General features: G+C 32.8%; 1 protein-coding gene across 1 annotated transcript in view; it reads right to left on the reverse strand.

The window, feature by feature from the left end:
* The window catches only part of LOC113522247 (5-hydroxytryptamine receptor 2B), a 134,461-nt gene extending 120,596 nt beyond the window's left edge, over positions 1 to 13,865 (reverse strand). Inside the window, exon 1 of the mRNA XM_052897842.1 lies at positions 13,641 to 13,865. The gene's annotated coding sequence lies outside the window, so the exon portion shown is untranslated. The remainder of the gene's footprint in view (positions 1 to 13,640) is intronic.
* Positions 13,866 to 16,963: the final 3,098 nt, after the last annotated feature.

Genomic DNA, 16,963 nt, shown 5'->3' on the forward strand with positions numbered 1-16,963 from the left:
TTATCGACTATATAATATTATTTAAAATGCCTGTACATTGTTTATATTAAAATATTTTTATTATTTATACACGTGACCAGTTTCGAGACCAGTTTCGACAATTCCTAATTACATATAAAAAATATAAGTTAAACATTAAATGGAAGGCGATAACTAGATGTTGCGACAAATAATAATTAATATTATAAACTGTACCAGAGGGAGACTGTACAAAAGCTGTTTGCTTGGGTACCTCTGTCCCATTCATGTTTCAACAGTGAAGCAGTAATATTTGCATGTCAGTATTTTGGTTTGAAGGTAAGGATATGGCAGTGAATTTACAGGGTACAGAGACATAACACCTTAGTCCTCAGGAATGGCAACGCATGGGGGGTATCATGGGCGTATCATAACAGTATACTCTGTTATGTCTATGGCACTATTCATATCTATAGACGACGGTTACCACTTACCATCAGGTGAGCTGTCAGCTTGCTTACCATTCTATTTTACATAAAAAAGTACACATTTTGTTAAACATTTTAGTTTGCTATATGAATAAATCGCCGTGTGGTTCCGGCAAAGAATAGGCCACTTCTTTCTTTCCCGTGAGTATCGTAAGCGGCGACTAAAGGAACTTAATGGTCGAAAGATGAGCAGCAGCGTCCCTCTTAAGGAATCACTAAAGCCTAACTACGGTGGCCAACGCACCTGCCAATCGACTGATATCATCTTCTGAATATCTTGAATGACTGATCATCTTAAGAATAAGCACTAGGAAATAATGCATATGTACACAATAATACTCGTAAATAATATTAGCTTAATAAATATCTAATAACGATGTAGGTACTGTATGTACTCATTCTTAGTTTATTTCTCACGTTCTACTTATTTTTTAAATGATTTGTATTCGACAAATATTTCAATAAACTTAAACTAGATTTAGGAGGCTGTTACAATTTACTGGAGTGTATAGCATCGTATTATATTTGCTGAATTGAAAACTGAAAACATTAATGAAAATTTATTACTGTGCTGACGTTAAACTTTAACTAACTAAAAAATCATTGAAATAGACGTCATCACAAAACACACCGCTGAACAATGAGATGTTGCTATCAACATACAGAGATTTTTTTTTATACGACTTAGAATGGTAAACAAGCTGACGGCCCACCTGACGGAAAGTGGTAACCGTCGCCTATAAACATGAGCAGTAGCATGGACATAACAGTACACACACATACTGTTTCGCCCATGATACCCCCCATGCGTTGCCATTCCTAAGGACTTAGATGTTATTCCTCTGTACCCTGTAAATTCACGCCATATCCCACCCTTCAAACTGAAACACAGCCATGCAAACACAACTGCTTCACGGTAGGAACACGAATGGGACAGAGGTACCCAAGCAATCGACTTTTGTACAAAGTCTCCCTCTGGTAATATAATATATAGAATAATTTAAAACGAAATATCATGTGTTTGCCAGTAATTATTATATTGCAAATAAGCAACTTTTTTATTCCGCAAAGAAAAACTACGCTTCAATTGCCGCGAAATTAATAATTATGGAATTAACACTAAAAACTCTATTGATTGCATTGATTATCTTCACACCAAGCCCTTGCGGTGTAGGCTAAAAGAACTGAGTGCCAAGACCTCTATCCTTACCATACATCTCTTGCTTCCTAGTCGTCTCGATTTCATAACTCGTCTTATGTACGCTCGCCGATTTAGGCGACTCTTGACTCCTCCTTCAGAAAGAACATGGTCTATTTCGTCATAGTCATAGAATACTGACGGATATATATATATATATATATATATATATATATATATATATATATATATATATATATATATATATATGTAATATTTGTCAGATCCGTCAGTATTCTACCACTGACGATTTAATAGGTTAGTCTATGTTTCCTCCGATACCTGAATCTATCCACATTCGCAAGATATATCTGTTTTGTCAACCACCGAAACAGGGGAAAAGGGATTGTTAATAATGGGGTTTAACTGCCCCATTGATAAAAATACCAGGTCAAACTCCACGCCGTTTTAACACGCGGTACTAACTGACCTGATTTTATCTTCACCTACCGTCCATCACTAGTGCCCCTTTAATGTATACCGATACCACAGGCAGGTTACCATTCCATTAAAAATACAACGTGGCCTGCCCTTTCTTATTTCAACACCGAGACTTTCTTTCAGACCAACTCGATAACGCGCTACTGTGTTACGAATGCGATCAGCCAGCATATAAAAATGTGTGGCGATATAAAAAAAATATTTTTCTCAAACATGATTGGAAATGTGAGCATTATTTTGACAATTTTCTTCGAAATAAATGAAAATTGTCGTACTGGCCAGATACATGCGGGCAACGGCCGGCAAAAGTTGTATGAAAATCCATATCTGTCGTGTTTTGCTGCCAGATAAATTACTATGTAAACTCATATCTATCCTATAATTTAAAAATGAAATGACCTTTTACTTCGAAACATGGCTACCAAGAAGGTGACTAATAAAAGGTTTTATTTAAATTTCGAACTGGCTTGCAAATAGAAAGTTGTTTATTAAAAAAAAACAAAGGACCATTATTATTGTTCGTTATTCGTCATTGAACTTAAAAAGTAAAATTATGTTTTTGATTTCCGCGCATTGTTTGAGAAAAGAACTATACAAGCCTTGGCCACAACTAGGCATTGATGGACTCACGTATGTGTGCCTCGGCTAAGCCTCGGCCCAGATTTGCACGTTCGTCCATCAATGCCTCAGTTGCTGGCCGCTGCAGTAATGAATTTTCTTTACTTTAATAAAACTTAAGACGGTCAACGAGTTCGCATCCAAACTAAATATTAAGTAGTCATTACTTTAAGTAACCAACTAATTTATCAATTGCCAATTAATTAATGTCCGTGTTGCGGCTCACTTACTTCACATTTCTGATAGCTAATTGGCACAGGAAGTTATCAAACACATCAGAATCAATAGACGAATTAATATAATGTTCAAACAAGTCCTCTGTGTATAGATTACTATAGTTATGTCCATCTAAAGATAATAGACACTGTCTATCAATATAGCGTCATAGAGAAGAAAAGCCTACTACCATTATAAATGCTAAAGTTTGTAAAGATGTATATAAGAATTGATGTTTGTTACTCTTTTATGCAAATATTACAGAACGAATTTAAATTAAAATTGGTACACGAATAAACTTAGAATACTTTATATAAAAATTCACATTGGTGAAACCGCGGGATACAACTACTACTAGAAGTATGAACGTTTTAAGATATTTGGATATTTTCGTGTTTAAATGTTTTTTTTTTTTTATGGATGATAATGAAATGGTATCCTCGCCCGCGCTGTCGGTATGCACTGGTAGGGCACCAGTGAAGGATCCCAGGTAAGAATGAAGTCAAATCAGTTGGCAAATTGTTACTTTCATAATAAACGGCTAATTTTAAAAATATTATTTTAAATTTATACTTAGTTACATTTTATCTATTCTCTGTTATCCACTTGCTACTTCCTATGCAACTGTTATATTGACGGGAGTATGAAGAAAAATAAATTATTATTACCTATATTTTTTAATTCAGAAGTGGATTTGATTTTAAGTGAATGTAACTGTACAGGTATATAATATAAATTTGTAAAAAGAACCACAAAATTGCACATTGTCCACATACCTAATAACGCTTTAAATATTTATCTTTTTAAATGCAAATTTGTAAAACATTTATAAATATTTTGTACAAGAATTAGTTGAAAAACATATATAATTTAACCCATTCAAAGTTCTAATGTCCATCGAGTGAAATTAAAATTTTTAATGACGAATACGTGAATTTTTGCTATATTTACAATTTTAATTCCATATAACTTCAGACCTGTTACATGCATATATTTACAAAATACACACACTAATGCAATAATTAACTTGCATCAGTTTTGTTGTTATATTCAGTCCAGTCTATCAGTATATAATATGCTATATTATGTCTATGATATTACAAAAACTTTAAAAGATCTCTTTTAGAAATAACGGTCATATTTACTCACATTGTAATTCAACTATTACTCTATTTTAGAATACAGTAAATAATATTTGACTGTTTTATATAATCAATAATCAACTGTATTTTAAAAGCACCACTTTGGATAGTAACTAATATCTCTTTTACAACGAATTTCCTTCTAAAATGATAATTGAATAATTAACTACTCTTTTAAAAAGTAAGTACTGATCTTAATATAATTTGGGGAAAAGCAAAATTACTCATTTAAATATTTTTCCTAATACGATCTAATCTAGGGATTTACCTAGGTCTAATCTAATTTGAGTCTTATGATACTTACATAAAATACTATTAATAATAATATTTTTTTAATAATTCTTTATATCACAAAGGTGGTATGATAAGCATACAGCCCGTCTACCATAAAACGGTACTTGTAGCCTATGGAAGCTGCAACACCAAGGTTGTCAGTTGCCAACCCTGAAGAAACCTCAATATATTCTTTTCGATGAAATTCAACCGGAGTAAATATTTTTTCATTTGAATTTTACGTAATTTAATTATTCGGTAATTTTAAACTAATTTTAAAGGAATAGATTTTATTTAAATAATTATCAAAGTCAGCTACCAATAAAAACTATGACATAATACATACAAAATAAAGAAAGATCATGCTTTCGATTGAAATGAAATTTAAACAATGAGATATCATTGAACTCTTCAACAACTTTCCCTTTTGAAGTTTTTTAAAATAAGTACATTAAAAAACCCTTTCCATTCCACGTTACATTAATTCAAAAATCAAGATTGTACTCGGCCTTCACTAAAATTGCTAAAAATAAGCGTACCTTCTAAAATGTTTACACTAAAGAAACGGTCTATTTTCACTCGGCATGAATGAAGGTATTCATTGATGCGAGTTCGCGTTACACGACTCCGCTTCTAATACAGTCGCGTTAGAAATACTCATAGCTGTACAGGTGAATGTTTGAGTCTCGATTTTCGCTGATAAAAAAATATTTTAAATACATTACCGGGACTTAATACTTTTATTGTTAATAAATAGTACCTACATACCTACATTTTATTGCCTATTTGGCTACGTAGATTACAGAATAACCACAACAGCGCGAATGTTTAAAATTATCTAGGTTTAAATTAATTGACTCACCAACATTTAAAAATTTAATTTGTTAGAGATGGCATCTCACTTGATATCCTTCATCTCTTAACGGCCATAATTGTTATACAACAGATCTAATCTAAAAAAAAAGCTGATTACAAATAGAATAAGGATTAATTTATTACGCAGTACTTCTTACGAAAAAAAAATTATATGAAATTTAACCAATTCATTGAATTTGAAAATTTGCGATATGAAGTAACTAGATCTTTTATGATACCAAAAAGTATCGATCTATATTTGAACAGAAGCATATCATAAATAGTTGGACATAACTATGAATATTAATTTACTTTTATGTTGATACTTCAAGATGATTGCATAGATACATTTTCTAATTTCGTTAATATAAAGGTAGTGCCGACTCTTAAATAACATAGTAATTATTTACCCAATGGATTGCTACCATCCAATGTTTCAATATAGTAGGAAATATCATTAGGTGAAATCGAAATCAAAATGTCTACCCCTTGTATCCTTTTATAGCATTTTTATACAGAAAGAAACTAAATATTTTTGAAGCCCACATATTAGACAACTAGACATAATGTCTCCATTTAGGTAAAATAACTGACTAAACGAAAACTATCTTAGATACGTACTCTGTGACTATAGACAATAGGAACTTACTTGAGGAAAAGGGATTGTTAGTAATGGAGCCTGAGAATCCCATTACTAGCAATATACCCAACCAAATCGACTTCCTCGCGGTTCCCCCTGGAAACTATCATGGTTAATTCCTGATGAATTCATCATGATGGACTAACTGACCTGTTTTTATTCTCATCTATCACCCTTCACTGGTGCTCCGCCGGCGTATCCCGTTGGCGCGGGCGGGGTTACCATGCCATTTTCACCCATCAAAAAAAAAATAGGTACTTACTCATAGTCTCGTAGATATGTATGCATGTATATATATAGTATATTTGATGTTTTGAAAATGGAAGTGTAACCCTGCCTGCTCTATTAACGCACACTGGTCGGCACTAGTGACGAAATAAAAAAGAGTATAAAGTTAAATGAGTTAGCCTATCGAGACAAATTCGTCAGAAATTAACAATGACAGTTTCCGAAGGGATCACATGGAGGTAGACTTGCAGGTTATTACTCCCAATAATTTACAGGTAGTAGGTAAGGTAATAGTAGTAGGTGATTATTTCTATAATAAAATGTATGCTATAATTATTTGTCAGTTTTCCGTACATTGAGGTAGGTGCGACCCAAAAGGAAGCCTAGTTAGCCAGTAACCCCCAAGGACACTTGATTTATCGTCTCAAACTATAATTATCTAGTTCCAAGTAGGTACACTTAATCTTGAGGCTAGTGATAAATATAATCTGATATAGAACCGATCTCGTATGGAATTAACGAACCGAAATATCTCGATGCTATATGCAAGGTTAAATATTCATTCATAACTTACTCTATTTTTAACCAAAATTAAAAAGGGAAAAGACATGCAATGTACACAGCATTGATTTCATAACATATACTTAAAGGGGCATCCATTAATTACATGAGGTTTTTTCACGATTTAGATTCTCCTCCCTCCCCCTTCAACTAAATGAAAATAAATGAAATGTGGAGGGAAGGGACTTGATGTGAGTTTTATTGATTTGCCATGTACACGAAATTGTTTCATTTAATCACTTCTGATACGAATATTAGAGCACGATTAGAATGTTTAAAGACTGATATTAAGGTATTATTTATTTTTGCATTCTTACAAAAAGGCTAATATCAATTATATTATAAAATGACAGTTATATATTTTTGTGACAGAATATAATTATTGTTTCACTTATTATTTAATTCACTGTGAAAAGTAGGTATATAAAAACTACATAGTAATTAATATTTAATTCAAATTGTATATAAAAGTCACGGACAAACGCAAATTCTGTCTACTGCATGGACATTAACTGCTTCTGTACTTCAGGCTGAATAATAAGTAAAAAAGTACATTAACATTCATTAATACAGCAATGTTTTGAAATGCAAATATTCATGTTATGTTCGAGCGTTACTTATTTCCTTATTTCAAAATAGCAACTTTGTATTTCAAGGCGACTGTACCTACTTTGACGAAACTCCAGTTTGAAAGCACCTTTTCAAACGACACTTACTACTTAAAGGGGTCATGGGAATAATAGACTTTACATACATAGATTTGAAAGTGGTAGCTTCATTTTATAAGAGCTTAGTATGCTGATATCAAATTATTAATCTACTTAAATTAAAAAAAAAACGATATATTCATTCAAATATGAATTCAAATAATGTTGTTTAGAGACAAATCGAGACTTGATAGCCTCTACACAACGAATTTTTTTTGTTCAGTTTCGTCTCATATTTTTTTTCATTTCAATGGTATGAATCCTTTGGAAATGAAGTGATAACCCTATTTGCGCTGTTGGTTTACGCTGACTGGTTACCAGTGAGGGGTGATAGGTGAAAATAAAGTCATTTAGCCCCTGGCCCATTAGGACAAATTTACTAGGAATTCAGCACGAAGATTTCAGGACATTGTTACTATTAATTCCTTTCCCTCGGAGAAATGACAGAAATAGCATTGGTAGTAATGGGAACTAACTGCCCCCTTACTAGAACTATACCACCTACCACGCAGATTATCCTATCTTTTTTTTTAATGAATGATAGTGGATTGGAAATCTCGCCTGCGCTAACAGTATACACTGGCGGAGCACCAGTGCGGGATAATAGGTGAGAATGAAAGAGCAGATCAGTTAGCCCATCGTGGTGAATACACCTGGAATTAACCACAATGGTTTTCAGGAGAAGGTCGACCTGACAGGGTATATTGCTAGCAATGGGAGTGATATTCCGCATTACTAACAATCCCTTGCCCTCTTCAGGTATCCTATAAGATCCACTCTCTAAAAACTACCTTAGTTAATTATCAACACTCACTGATGCCCCGCCAGCGTATACTGATAGCGCAAGCAGAGTTATCATTCTATTATCATCTATAAAAAAAATCTCTTCCCCATTTGTGTTACTTATTAGTATTATATTTCTTCACATTTATAAAGCATACCAACTATTTATTTATTTACTCCATGGCACCACTTAAAGAATTATACATATATATATATATATATATATATATATATATATATATATATATATATATATATATATATATATATATATACAAGGCGGCTTTATCGCTAATAAAATTTCCTCTATACACCAACCTACAAGTAAACAATATATACAACTATTCCGAATTTTAAATCAATAGCATTAGTAGTTGTTGAGATACAGCACCGTGACGAACGAACGGATGGACAAAATCGCGCACTAAGGATTCCTTTGTACTTCTTTGGTACGGAACTGTAAAACTTTAAATAATATTACATAGTTTTAAAACAATGTTAATAACTGTTTATGTACACAAACGTTTGTTTCTCATTCTCAATTTTAAATCTTGCCGTTATCCCTATATTTTACATGCCTAATCGTAAAGCAAATTCTTAAGAAAATAGGACACTGTCTGCATGAATGAAACGTAGGTATTTTTCTATCTGATTTTCATTCGGTCCCGTGAAGCTTTGAGAATAGCGAGTCACGCCGAACGGCTACCGTTGAATCATCAATCTTTTGGGTATCTATACAGCCACTATATAGTTTTTATTAAAAACAAAAAAACAATCATAATACTTGAAACTAAATTTATAATATAATTGTCACATATTTTTCACCACAACTTCCCTTCATACACTTTCTGTTTTTACCCAATGGTTAGCTGGTAGAGAATGCCATATGGCATTAAGCTCGTCATTTGTACAAAATTTTATTGTGCAATAAAGAATAAATAAATAAATAAATAAAATAAAGCAATACTAGTTTTGACCGGGATATATTTACTGACCGGGATAAAATAAAACTAAAAAAGTCTTTCTAAAAATAAGCTTTTATTTAAATGCGCTTAGAAGAATAAAAATAAAATTTTAAAAATTTATTATGAACTTATAACGTAATTATACAATTTATATGATATAAATGATTGACAGTCCATGAGTACAAGTTTTACAAAAGATATGACACGTAATCCAACCTTTAAAATGGATATTTTGTAAATTTTATTAAAAATTTGCTTCAATTAATATATACACAATATCATAGGTCCTGTAAATTTCGTTTTATTACAATATTTCTTTGTTTTATATGTTTTTCATTTTTTTTATTGTCAATTTATATTTTAATTTCCCTTTTTATAAGATGCTATTGTTAAAATTATACATTCGTGATTACCCCGTACATTAAATATACAAAGACGACGAATTGTTATTAGATCATATTTACATATATATGTTAGCATTAATGTCAATGAAACTTTTAATTTATAGACATTTTAGTCCGTAAACTTTATAATTATATTGTACATAGAAATAAAAATACAACTACAATTTATTTTTCATTAAAAAGTTACGTGGAAAACACCCAAAAAATTTAAATATTCATATCTAGATTTTCGTGACTCCCCGTATAGCGTTAGATGTGCCATAGTTTTTAAAATGAGGGTAAATGCAAAACTCTAACCACGTTCTAACACAATAAAACCACTGTGTCCAAAATTACGTACCATTAATGTTTTTCTACTTTCCCTTATTTCCGAGTTGGTATCATATTAACTTTGTCGTAATCTGAAAACACCGGGGGGAGAAAGGATTGTTAGTAATGGGAATTAGTAACCCCATTGCTAACAATAAACCCTACCAGGTTGACCTCCTCGCGGTTGTCCCCGGAAACCATCTTAAATGATTTGGTATTGAATTTGTCACGATAGTCTGACTGACCTGTTTCCCCCTTACCTATCACCTCTCACTGGTGCCCCACCAGTGTATACCGATAGCACAGGCGGGGTAACATTCCATTATCATCCAATAAGAAAAAAAATCTGAAAAGACTTTAACAATATATACTTTTTACTCCTTTGTTGATCCTATATTACTTTTATCGCTCTTTCACATAAAAAAAAATAACCAACTGAAGTTGAATTTTAGTGGAACCAAATCTAACTATCTCTTTTTCAATCGTCTTAAATTAAATGAAGTTTAAATCCTCACTGGTTAGTTGATTACAATTATTTAGTTTAATTCCGCTACCGTTAATATATGTGCGACAACCAATATTTAAAGATTGACTGCTAGTATTTTTTGTAGGAGTCCTACGACCTTCCCTATTAACCTAACCGTTCGACGCCCAGACAGTCGCAGTCTAGGCGCCAACCGCCAACACTAGGCTGTAATCAGTTATTTATTAATTGCCTAATGATACCCCATTTAAAGGTAAAACACATATGGCAACATATGCTTATATTAAACGACAGTTGGAGATTGACAACTCATAGGAAAGGTCGTATAATCTTTCCTAATAATAATAGTAATCTTCAAATGTAGGCAGTTCACGACTCTGGAACGCGCTTCCTGATGCCATTGAGAGACTACCGACTAAACCGTCTTTAAAAAAAAAACGTTCACGCTCACTTTTTTATTTTATCCGAGCAGTAAGTACTTTATATTATTCTCAATTTCATGTATAATATAGTATATGTCATATATGTGTAAGTATATTTGTTATTTATATATATTTATTCATTTTTATATGTAATTTTAGTATGTATGTATATCAATAATTAATAGTGCCGCATTCGAGTATTCTGACACTTCCCTATGGTTGACTGGGAGAGAATGCTTTTCGCATTAAGTCTGGCATGTACACATATTTGTACTAATGAATAAATAAATACTAATGACTGTGGATTAAACAAAATAACTCTAATCAACTAATCAGTGATATAACCAATGCGTGTTGCCAGTGATGACTTATGGAACCGAAACATGGTCCTGTACGATTGCCCGTATACAAAAGCTACAAGTTACTCAGCAGGCTATGGAGAGGGCTACGCTCGGAGTCTCTTTGCGTGATAGAATCCGAAACGAGGATATCCGTAAAGGAACCAATGTCACCGACATAGCCCGAGGGATGAGTAAGCTAAAATGGCAATGAGCTGGTCTCATAGTTCGAAGAACGATAACCGTTGGGTAAGAAAGGTTCTTGAGCAGCGACCCCGTACGAGTAAACGCAGTGTAGGAAAACCCCTAATTAGATGGAGTGACGACCTGAAATGCATTGCAGGAAATCAGTGAAAGCAGGTGGCTCAGGACTGTTTTTATGACAATCTATGGAGGAGGCTTATGTCTAGCAGAGGTCGAATAATGATTAAAATGACGATCATCTTGAATCAGTGATATAGACTTCCATAAAATAACACAGAATTCAGTATAAGATATAGTACAGTAACAGATCCCCACTGTTCAGTCGAAAATATGAGTATTCGATGAGGAATCGAAATTATAATAAATAAAATAAAAAATAAAAATGTTTATTTGGGATCCTTAGCTTAATTTACAGTTTTTTGTAGGTTCGATAATAACTGCATTAGTCACAAAGAGACTGTGTCGCAGCTATTAACGCCCGCTCCATAACATGCGGTACAAAATTTAAATAACAATAACACAGAAGAAAATTAATAAAATTACTAAAAATAAAACTAATCAATGGATTTTGTACGAGTGTGTGTGTGTGTGTGTGTGTGTGTGTGTGTGTGTGTGTTTGTGCGGGTGCGTGCGTGCGTGCGTGTGCGAGCATGTGTGTGTGTGTGTGTATGTGCATGTTTAATTTTAATAATTAAACCTTGATCAATGACTCGACATCATCATATTCAAGAGTCATTAGCCAATTAATCAATTTTATTTTGCAATCTCGTAAAGAAAGTGGATAGATTGTTAATAACATATTTATTTTATTATATAACTTGTTACTCATGTACTTATATTGACGGTTCACTACATCTAGACGACATTTATCAATTTTACAAACTTTATGAGTAATTCTTTTGTCTATAAGTAATAAGGGATCATATGGAAGGGACTTATGTTTACGCAGTATGGACATCAGTACAAATAACTTTCTAATTGAAAGACGTAAATCAACAATGACCTATTGTAGTGACCTATCCCTTATTCCGGTCTGTTTCTTAAGTCACGATCACTAAAATATCTAAGTATACGGCATCATTCGTGGTGATTCTGGATAATTATCTTTTCTATTATATTCGTGAACGCAATAGCGACTGACTTATTCATCATACTCGTAACCGAGTATTAGTTTGTAGGTAACCTGGTCGAAACGTCGACATAATTCAGGTAGCTAGATAGATATAGAACATATTTGCAGCACACAAAAAAACATCAAATATTGGTGCATACTTAAAAAAAATACATATACAAAAAAAGAAAACAAAAGTACATAAAAGTGGTAACATAATTTTTCGTGAGTGTGCCACGGATAAATTATCATAGTTTACCAAAATAATCACGTTAATACCAGTTTCTTATAAAATAAACAGCGTAAGAGTCAAAAGGTTAATACGTTGTAAATTTTGTATGCTCTAGTTACAAGTGAAAAACTGTATTACTTAGAAGAACTGTATTACTTACAATTACAAGATTTTTATTGTCTCAATTTTATGATTTTGTCCTATTTGAAAGTTTGTGTTTACTCAAAATCTTAAAGTTGTCAAATGTCTTTTTTTAAGAACAATAACTTAGTTACTTACCTGCCTATTTTTTTCGGTTGAAACTACTTTCCGAATTGAGCGATAGAATCATAAAAAAATTCTTGATCACTTAAAATCAAGTTCATTTTAATAAAAATATATTTACGCACATTCATAATGTTTTAATGAGAAATATGACAACTGTTATATTGCAGTAAACAAACTAAAGTCTAAAGGATAAAATACCACGGCGTAGAAGTCGAGAGTTCAATAAATGAATAAATACTCGGTTGCGTCGAAATTTTTTCCATAATTATTGGAAGAAAGAAAGCAAAACATAATTTTATTCAAGTAAACTGGTATATGATAATTCTTATTACAATAATATTAATATATAATGTCACTCGACAATTATGTTTACGAATTAAAATATTTTTCAATTGAAATAATTTTAACATAAATCAAAATACGTAAACAAAAAGTTTCTTTGAACCGTTGTAACTTTTAGTAGGATATCGCAAAAATTATATAAACTTTTCCTTTTTAATAATAATTACAGGTAAGTAAGGAACTTTATTAAACATCAATTTTTCTAATAAGTAATCCACTATAAATAATAAAACTTTTTAAAATAAATAATAAAAACTAATATAAATATTAAAGAATATTGTAATAAAGTTCCGGTAATCACTATTATAAAATTGTTAAATTCAACATTAAACAAATATAGAAAAATATAAAAACATATGCAGGCCGTTAATTTTCTAAAGATTATTATTATTAAAAAAAAGTTCAATGTGTATTCTATAAATCCTTAAACCATTACTTATATTTATGTACTTACCTTATTAGTTAAACATTTATCCAAGTTCCTAATTACTGAACACTAATAAAAAAATAATACCAACAGTCCCGTAATCTCTTAACGTTTACTTGTAAAAAAAATATTAACTTAAAAAATCACTAGGTAGTCTATGGTCACTCGAAATTATTTAATATTCAATTTCGTGTTCAAATTCGGATTCCTCCCGCGTTCGCAAGACGTGAGTTACGTCCACAGCATACGATATCTTGTGGGAAACTGGCGGGAAATCTCATATCTCGTTAGGCAACGGGATTACAGGCTAGAGTGGGCTAGAAATTGTCCACTGGCTTGAGTTTTCAGATAAATTTAAACAGTATTCGCATTTTAAATCATAGGTTTGCACAATTGAGTCAAATAAACGATGACATTAGCAATAATTTAAAAAATATATAGCAATTTTGTTATTGATATTTTAAATTACAGGATTCTTTCGATTAAGGACGTCAATTTTCTTTTATTTACAATAAGTTAATTTAATTTTCATATACTTAGTTAAAATAAAAAGTTTAGTAATTACTAATTTTTATAAAAAAAAAATTATACGACTCCAAATAATATGAGATGGAGAGATCATCAATAGTAGATATTCTGACGATTGTTACAAAGAATTCTACCAAAAGCCATCATCATCGTATCAGCCTTTAACTGTCCATTGCTAAATTATGTTGTTTTTGCCTCCCCTTTGGAGGGTTTTGCCAGTAGTTGTCATGCTTGGCAGGCGGATTGGCAACCGTAATTAGGCATTAGAAACATTTTAAGAGGAACGCTTCTGCCTATCCTTCGTCCACCCTTAGTCGCCTCTTATGATATCCACGGGAAAGGAAGGGCTGTCCTATTCTATGCCGCGACCACACAGCCGACCACTACAACCACGCCATCACCACACCAAAAGTACTTACAGTTATATTTAGAATGGCAAACATCGTCATCATAAACAAGAACATTGCTAAATACACTGCAATGATTGTTGAAAATTGGAAATTATAGCGATTAATTATTTTAAATCTCACACGCACGATGGACAAACTGACCTGACTTCATCACTTCCAATCATTTTTCTACTACTACTACAGGATCATTCGCGACCCCTTATGAGGACGCAGGTGCGGGTCTTGACCAATATGCTCTTTACCCGAGCGTCAACTGAGAGGGTTTGCCGCCCTCGTGTTGAAGAGTTTTGGCCCAGAGGACCAAGTCGGTACTATTGTAAACAGCACCAGCTAAAAGAATAAAAAGTGAGAAAATAAACAATAAGCCGTCTCTCTAAGTGGATGCTGCTATGTAGAAGATCTCTTAGTAGAACACACGTCACTTCAAGAGAGCGTGCGTGGAGTGGAGCCAAGTCCCTCAGAGGGGATTGGTTGCCGTTCTACACCTGACTGAACATGGCACGTGCCAGCCGGCGGACAAACTCCTCCACCGTCAGGATTAATTTTTCGTTAGTACCATTATTCATTAGTTCTCAGAAATGACAACGCATGGGGAGTATCGAGAGCGAAACAGTATACTCTGTTAGGTCCATAGTACTGCTCATGTCTATAGGCAACAGTTACCATTTCCCGTCAAGTGTTCCATCAGCTTGTTTGCCATTCTAAGTTGTATATATATAGCATAGGTATCTTTATATCTAACAACATCTTTTTTATTAGAGTAAGTACGGTGCTTTACGTCGCAGTGTCTCTCCTCACACTATAGGCCAGCTCGCAGAGATCGTGAAGACATCGGCCCGGGCGGGAGTAGGGACAAAGATAGCGGTGGCAGTAGATACATACATATGGATAATCTAATAAATACTGATAAGAAATAATACATTAAAATTTTGCCAATTTATATAAAATTTTAGGAATTGTTCATCGTAAAAAGTTTTTTTTTTTTTATACAACTTAGAATGGCAAACAAGCTGACGGCCCACCTGATGGAAAGTGGTAACAGTTTCGCTGATCTGAAATTAACAAGTAGAGAAATCTTTACAAGCCCCTAGAAGACTTGCCGCCGGCGGATGTCAACGTATGTCAGCCAACTCGCACTTGACATGGTATCAGTAAGATGAGTTTGGCCTTAGTTCATTGCAATCAAGTCACGTGAGTATTTCAATTAAGGCGGGCTTTATTTACAGTCGTGTGTAACCCGCTTTATAACAAGCTTCGTGTTTATTACGCGAGTGTATACATTTCATCACGTTTCACAGATAATTAGGTAACTTGATTATAATTATTTATGTTATTAATTTTCTTGCTCTATTGTTATTGTGAATTATAAAATAATTATTGCACCTGAAGTGAGATACATATTTAAGGGAGATATACTAGCTAACTAATTTTGTACAATAGACTAAATTAGCATATATAAGTAGATGCTACAGACATTTACTGTAAGAGATGCCTCATCTACATGAGCTTTTTATATCAAACTTTGTCCGTGTCTACAACTTTGACAAAATCCCATTCGTAGTTCATACTTCAAATTTATGTCTAAACGCGTCAAGAATTAACAAAAACAGCATTACTGAAAATATTATTGAAAGGATTTAGTGCAAGAAGTGCTAATGAAATATACTATTTCTAGATGGCGTATTCGAATCAAACATACGCCAGATATTTAAGTAATACCTTTAGAAAAACAAATGTAAAACTGTATCAAATTTAATGGCGTTGTTTTTGTGTGATATCAGAACAAACATATAGATAGGCAGAATTTCTAAAAACTATTGTTTTCCCTTCTACATACCCATATACCAATTCGATACACCCATGTACAAATATCGTCTGCTTATAATTTTAGTATATTATTAAGATTTATTATTTGATGATGACAATGTCTACCCGTTATATCTAATCAAGGACACAGAGCTCATAGAAAAAACTTTCATTTATGATACCACTTGTGCAATAAGTTTCAAGTCCTTCCAACTAGGACCAGTTAATGCGACCTCTGTCTCAATCAATCGCTTATACATTGTTTTAGGGTGGCCTGGTCTTCTTCTGACACGTGTTTGTCATTCAATAATTAACTTGAATATATGACCAGTCTCCGTAACTCATTCTCTTATAACATCTCTTGGTAAATGGGATTCTGGTCCGTTACTTTTCCCTTCCGGAGTCTCGAATTAGATATGCTTTATGGCCAACAGAATCTCAATATGTGTCGTAAACTTTTATGCACAAACACCTGAAGTCTACTGGTGTCGTCTTATTCTATATACCGTATCTCACATTTGCATAGAAGAACCGATTTGACTCCGATTTTAATGTGATTAGATCGTAATGTAATTAAATACCTACTGGTGACATGTTTGGATGTTT

This window comes from Galleria mellonella, unplaced genomic scaffold, assembly GCF_026898425.1.
Source record: "Galleria mellonella isolate WM207_F2 unplaced genomic scaffold, CSIRO_AGI_GalMel_v1 utg38, whole genome shotgun sequence".
Taxonomy (NCBI): Eukaryota; Metazoa; Arthropoda; class Insecta; order Lepidoptera; family Pyralidae; genus Galleria; species Galleria mellonella.